This window comes from Adiantum capillus-veneris, chromosome 7, assembly GCF_014529385.1.
Source record: "Adiantum capillus-veneris isolate H3 chromosome 7, ASM1452938v2, whole genome shotgun sequence".
NCBI classification, from domain to species: Eukaryota; Viridiplantae; Streptophyta; class Polypodiopsida; order Polypodiales; family Pteridaceae; genus Adiantum; species Adiantum capillus-veneris.
Window position 1 is genome coordinate 64,662,795 of NC_140937.1, and position 7,215 is coordinate 64,670,009.

At 40.3% G+C, this 7,215-nt stretch overlaps 1 pseudogene; it reads right to left on the reverse strand.

Moving 5' to 3' along the window:
* Nucleotides 1-2,825: 2,825 nt before the first annotated feature.
* Nucleotides 2,826-5,337, reverse strand: LOC147453976 (uncharacterized; annotated as a pseudogene).
* Nucleotides 5,338-7,215: the final 1,878 nt, after the last annotated feature.

Here is a 7,215-nt window from a genome sequence, read left to right on the forward strand (position 1 = left end):
TTTCTGCATTGGCTCCTCCTAGTGGACAACCACACCTTTCCTCTTCATCTCTTCCCTCCTAGATCTTTTTTCTTCGTTGTCAGAGCTTTCACTTCTATGCTGCTCTGATGAGCTGTCATCTGATTCATCACCTGATTTAAATGATCTTTTACTAGATGATCTTGTAGCTCTTGGAGAGGGTTCAGCTGCCAAGATCCATGTGTTCTGATCCGGGTCAGGCGGTAGGTTGTCGGCCATGCCGATGGCATGATAGGCTATTCTGGTCAATACTTCTGACGCGCCCAAGTATGTTATCTTCCCCTCCTTCTTGGTGGCCTTCAATGTTGTCAACACATATTGCGCGTGGTCCACATGTTGTCTTGTGGTTGACTTCGGAACTTGTGTAAAAGTGGTGGCCACGACGTGATTTGGTGTTGTGTACCTTGGTGGCCTTTTCGCCAGGAAATGGAAATGTTGATGGTACAGACGGGCTGGATCTTCCACCAGCTTGTGGATGAGATCGGTGCTTTCTAAAAGTCTACTCTGTAGGGCTCTTGTTCATAGAAGTGTCGGAGTCTCAACCTGCGGTTAGCCTCTTTGGTTTCCGGCTTTGAAGCTACATCATAGACCTCTTTAGGCAAGAGCTGCAACTCTACCTGATGTCCTTCTTCACTCTTAAACTTGCCAGTGAATACCATGGTGTGGTGCTCTTCCAACTGTTCTTTAGAAAGGTAGGATGCTTTTGCAGCTTTGACCGACTCGGGGTCCAATTGATACAGGGGCATTTCTTGCAGTTTCTCCTTTTGGTTTAAATTCTTTTTGGCCTTCTCCGCGGCTTGCATTGCTCTCCTCATGTCTCGTGTGAGACGACGCTGAAAAAGGTCAACTGTGGGCTCTGGAAATGACGCGCGAAAGAAGCCGAAATGCTCTCTCTGCAAAGGCTCCAAGTGGAAGTGAGGTGGTTTTAGCTTAGGTTGGATATTTAAACCTGGACTTCCCGAACCAATTTTCCCCAAATCCCCCCGTTGCTCCTATTAGGCCGAGAAATCTATGTTAGGCTCAAGAATTTTCAAAATCGGATTCCTGTAGCTCATTCTGCAAGAATTTTGCAAAAGTAGGCTTGGCTGCCTAATTTGGGCTTCCCGCTTCCATATTATGATTTTGTTGAAATTTTTTGTGCTTGTCCGCCTTGTCTTTCTAATCACCAGCGTGTCTTCCATTTTTCCAAATGAGCTTCCTTGCTATTTATTATTAATTTTTGACCTTTTTAATTGAAAAAATCAAAGAAAATAGAAAATGCTCTAAAAATAGAAGTGAAAATCCAATAATTAAGAATGAAAAACACAGCTTTATTGTTTTTTGTTGGATTTCTCCATTTTTAAGCCTCCTTTTCAACAAAAATGATGAAAAATACCCAAAAAAGAACTATTTTTGATAATTTTTTGATAGTATATACACTATTTATACTCATCGGAAAGATATTATCTGTGACTTTTTCCTTGTTGATGAATTATAAGGGCCATCTATTAAAATATCATGCACGACCATCTTTTGTCCAAAAATAGTAAACTCAAGTGTTGGTTATACCTTGTCTGCCTTACCCATGACGTGTTTTTGTAGATTGATCTCTCATGCCTATGGAAATGCGAGTCCTACCATAGCCCGAGCAAGATTTTGCGAGCAAAGAAAAACTCGAGCGAAGATCTAAAGTTGTGGTATTGGCACTGCTCGAAAAAATAATAAAAATGGCCATAACCATTATATCTCCTCTCACGAAAAACAAAGCAAAACAAACATAGTACTTTTTAAAAAAATTGGACATAGTTTCCCTTGTATATGAAGCACTATTTCAAAAATAACCATAAACCTTCACGGCACCTCACATGAGGATTTTAAATCTTAACCAAATCCATCAAAACAGTATATACTACTTATCCACAATCCAAAATATTAGAACATCTGTAGTTGTGGTATCATCACCGCTCGAAAAAATAATGAAAATGGTCATAACCATTATATCTCCTCTCACGAAAAACAAAGCAAAACAAACATAGTACGTTTAAAAAAAATTGGACATAGTTTCCCTTGTATATGAAGCAAGATTTCAAAAATAATCATAAGCCTTCACGGCACCTCACATGAGGATTTTAAATCTTAACCAAATCCATCAAAACAGTACATACTACTTATCCACAATCCAAAATATTAGAACATCTGTAGTTGTGGTATCATCACCACTCGAAAAAATAATAAAAATGGTCATAACCATTATATCTCCTCTCACGAAAAACAAAGCAAAACAAACATAGTACTTTTAAAAAAAATTGGACATAGTTTCCCTTGTACATGAAGCAAGATTTCAAAAATAATCATAAGCCTTCATGGCACCTCACATGAGGATTTTAAACCTTAACCAAATCCATCAAAACAATACATACTACTTATCCACAATCCAAAATATTAGAACATCAACTGTTAAAAGTTTCCATCGTGATATAACGATATTCTTATGAACACAACACGACATGAATTTGAATTTTAACATCCACCAATGTTATAAATCCATTGTTCTTATGATGACTCGCACTCATCATCGATGAATACGTTATGTCTCTGATACCTCTCAGGGATGCAAGAATTGTACCGCGTATCTGCTGCCATGGTTCTAGCCATCTGCTCTGCGTAGACCGGCAATGCACTTCCTTTAAAAAAAAAAAGATCGTGAAGTTAAACACCAAACAAGTAATATAGGCACTATCGATGATCAATAAATACCAACGCTAATACAAAAATAGTGACAAAAAAGATGAGAGCAATGTCAATGTCAAAAGTAAGAGGGGCCCTAACTAGTCGTCAAAGGGATTGACACGCGATGGCATGTCACTCTCATCATCAATATCTAAAGAGGTGGACGCCTCCTATCTGCCCCGCTTTCTAGGGCGAAGCAACGGTAACACATATCCTAAAATCAGTGGCTCATCAATGTTGACTGCAACACATGCTCGTCCTGAAGCCAAGCAAGTTTCTTGTACAGGGGCTGTGCCACATCCAAGCTCCAAACAAATACCTCCTCGTCGGCAAAGCAGCTCCACAAAACATGCAATGAAAGAATGGCTCCATTGCAGTCCTCCTCGCAATGGCTCACCTGATAATGATCTAGCCTGAGAGAGCTCCGGAAGGTGATGCACCATAAAAGAATCCGAAGAGTGCATACCAAGACGGGAGAACAAGGCAGCGCTTTCTGATACAAATCAAGGTGGACGCATACCCACTCTGTGAATCATAAATAGCATAGAGCAATTACACTGCAAAACAAGACACACGATTAGAGCAAACAACATGACAAAGTGCTGAAATATTGATGTAAAAACAAATGTATCACCTCCAAACGACCACCAAAACTCTCCACATAACCGTATGCTCCATGATGGAGCACTACAATGCGTCGATGAACCACCATCTCCGAAGAACGAGAAAATCTCTCCACCCAGCCAACGGCCTCTCCTGTTATTTTAACTAAATATCAATGATAAATACCACAAATATTACAATTTTTTTGCATGACTATAAACAAGATAGACCTGCCAAAGAAACCATGATCAACAGCCATCCAGAATCCGCCAATGTCGAGAATGCCAAATGAACACTAGCATGTACATGATCCTCAGTGCAAATGTCCCAACAAGGTGAAGTAGAGGAGCCTAAGAGGGACCCACCAAATGGAAGATCTAAGAAAATCAAATCTGCAGCCCATGAAACTGATTTCGTGCCGGGGGTATACATGATAGAGTCAGAGCGAGCCCGCACGAGATGCTCGTGTACAGGGACCCATGCAAGATTACGGATCCCCGCCCTATAGTGTGCAACAATGGCAATGTAGTCCCCAACAATAGCCATGCATCGAGTATCCATAGAACTAGAGAGACAATGAGATGGAGACTCCATAATATAAACAAAAGAGATACTCCTTCGAGCCACTATCGTGCCAGAAGCAACTGAGACATTACAGTGAGGTTTAATAAGCCATGCATCAACCACGTGGAAGGAAAGCATTAACAAATGTTTTTGTAGTTTACCTGGAGGTGGCTCCACCTCCTCGTCAATGATCTGATCCACAACCCTCTCCTTTTCCTTTTGTGAGTTGCGCATTGCTGAAATAGATAACTTCAAATCAGAGCACTGTAACTTTTAAATAGGTAAATATGAGCATGATCAAACATACCTGCACGACTCTCTTCTACTATGTCTCTTGGAGGAACCTTCATCGTAGCATCCTTCGATATCATCTCTTGTAACTCTCTTTCACGTCCAAGAACATGGCCCTTCTCCATATATATCCACCATGGACAATTATCTATCTCCCAAGGAGTCAATGTGTGCATAGTAGAGGGATACATGCTTGTGTCTTGGATCGCTAGCTGAGTCCACTATCTAGCCAGAAAGGGCATGGCAGGCAAGACACTCTTGGTAACCAAGAACATGAAGAATCTACAAAGGTCAATTAGGTGACACAAATGTAAGAAACAATAAAAAAGAATATTATATATCTAAGTCAGTTAGTGATTCACCTGAAAGCCAAATGTTGTGCTGCCATTCTCAATGTATCCACCTTCTTTAATGCCTGCTTATCGATATCCTTAGTCTTCACTCCAAGAGACACCTCTATTGGAAATAGATAGGGCCTCGCCTCAAATTTAATTTCTTCAAAGTAGAATGCAAGAGTGCAGTCATGCTGCAAAGGCACCCCGCCTGGCACATCCAAAAGATCTGACACAATCTGAAATGCCCTTTGAAAAACCCGAGCCAAAAAACCCTCTCTACGAAGCCAGCTACATTCCCAAATAAAAAGAGGAGACAAAGTTAGACTTATATATAAAGGCATGATATATTTAGTACTTTTAATCTTAGCTATACTTACATGCGAAAGATGTGATCTCTCTTTTTCAAACCATATGCACTCCTTGTAATCTTGTCTGCTTCCAATAATGAAACCCAATGAATCTTGTTTTGCACAAGGGCGTCTTGAAGTGCTATTAAGTTCAGCTTCTCCAACGTAGCCCAACTATCAAGACCCCATTTCAAAGACAAAACTCTTGCTAGACAATCCGTCCCAAGATTGGGATCAATAATGTTAAGCAACTGAAAAATTTAATATTGCATATGACAAGTACTTAAGTGACTTTTTGCACGTTTTTCTCAAGAGAATGCCGTGAATTCATATTATCTACATACCTTTCCAATTCGATCCTGATATTTGTGAGTAATCTCCTCACAAATTCTCTCTTCTCCTTTCTAATGCTCTTCCGCACACAAGCTTTGTTTGATAAGAGCAACTCGCTTTTCTTTTTCTTTTGTCATTTGAATCTAAAACTAAATATACGTTAACAAGCTTTGAAATCATGCATTGAAATGAGAGTAAAAATCATTTAGTCTGACACATACGTCATAGACCAATCTGCCAAGGTACCGTCGCGTAAGTGGATACCAAGGCTCTATACCTTTGGCATTCTTCTTCCGTACAGCGGCAATAAGTTTTTGATCTCTATCTGGAAAACCCTTTAGATACATTTCATGGTCCGCTGTACAAATATGTGTCGTATTGACAATCTCATCACGAAGATGTGTGACAACAAGAGCATAAGTGTTCATGCTGCATTGAAAGACCAAAAAACCATTTGATACTGACATTCAAGTGTTAGCAAAGATAGAAGAAACATCAACACTTACAAGTTCATTCGTTGTAAACTGCTTAGCAAGGCAATCTCTGGCACCTTAGTGGGATCTATGATGGTGCATAGGACTCGACACTGTTTCTCCATTGAAGTGGAGAACTTCTCTTTTATCGCTTCCCTCCAAGCCACTGTGCGATGATTCCCTTCCCAAACATAGAACATGTGATTTGTGAGATCTTGAAACTTTCTTTGTTTTCTTAACTCGGCTTCAAATTCTTCATTGATTTCATTCCAAAGAGGATCCCATGTAGCCTTTATCTCATCTAGAACATTCACAAAGTCAAACTTCAAATAACATTCACAGCACGTGGACATCAATACAAAAATGAAAAGTGTGAACACATACCATTCACAAAACTCTCCTCTCTTTTGCATGTTACCAAAGAGACAATGAATGCTCCTTTCTCTGGCATATAACCTTCTTTTGCAAAGGCCGCTGAGGCGGTCCGGGGCGGGCAACAAGAAGAGCAACCTCTAGACACCCTTCAAGGCTCCCGTGCTGCTCAATGGGGCTGGGGCACAACACAACACAAACCAAAACAACAAACCCACAGCCAAATCCCAACTACACAAGGGGCACCACCTAGTTTAAGAGCGAACTAGGACGCAAAAGAGGAGAATCATTAGAGCAACCCACAAACAAGCAAGGAATTTACACTAACCCTAACACCAATGGAACACTCTCACACACTAAAACACGAGAGAGAGAGAGAGAGAGAGAGAGAGAGAGAGAGAGAGAGAGAGAGAGAGAGAGAGAGAGAGAGAGAGAGAGAGAGAGAGAGAGAGATGGTGTACAACTTAGCTTCAACTTTATATTTTGCACAAAAAGGAACTTAGAGCTTGCGGAATCAAGTGACAAGATTTGGTTATAGCATCACTAGCACATTGTCTTAGGGTTATGGGAGCCCTCTAACCATCCACCCTCTTACAATGGTAGCTAAACAATAGCCAATGAATCATAAGCAACAAAACAACAACCTTCAATGAAACAAGTCACCTTATGAAGCTGAATGAGTTTGCCAAGCCAAATTGGAGGAGAAGCGTGAGCCTTTGGACATGAATTGCACCCAAAACTACCAATTCATTGATGTTGGGGTAGATACAACAATGGTAGGAAGAATATATTCTACTCGCACTCACTCAAACTAGCTCAAGCTTTTCTATGCACCAAGGTGATGGTGTATAGAAAGCTTACTCTCTCTTTACAACCAAGATAGAACTGGCGTGTGGTACGCTCAATCTAGTGTGAAATGGTATAGTGATGTCTTTTACAAGGAGGAATGGGTTCTATTTATAGGTTTTAGAAGCCTTGATTAGGATTAAGCCTAATCAATTTTATTAGGAAAGATGAAGGATTATGAATTTCAAATGAGAATGGGGTCTTTCTTTTCTCTTGAGTCACATGGATGTGGGCTCAAGTAAGAGAATTATTGATGTGGTGAAAGGAGAGAAACTTCCATGGGAGTGAGTGAATTTGGTTTACTTGTGCGGTTGCCTACTCCAT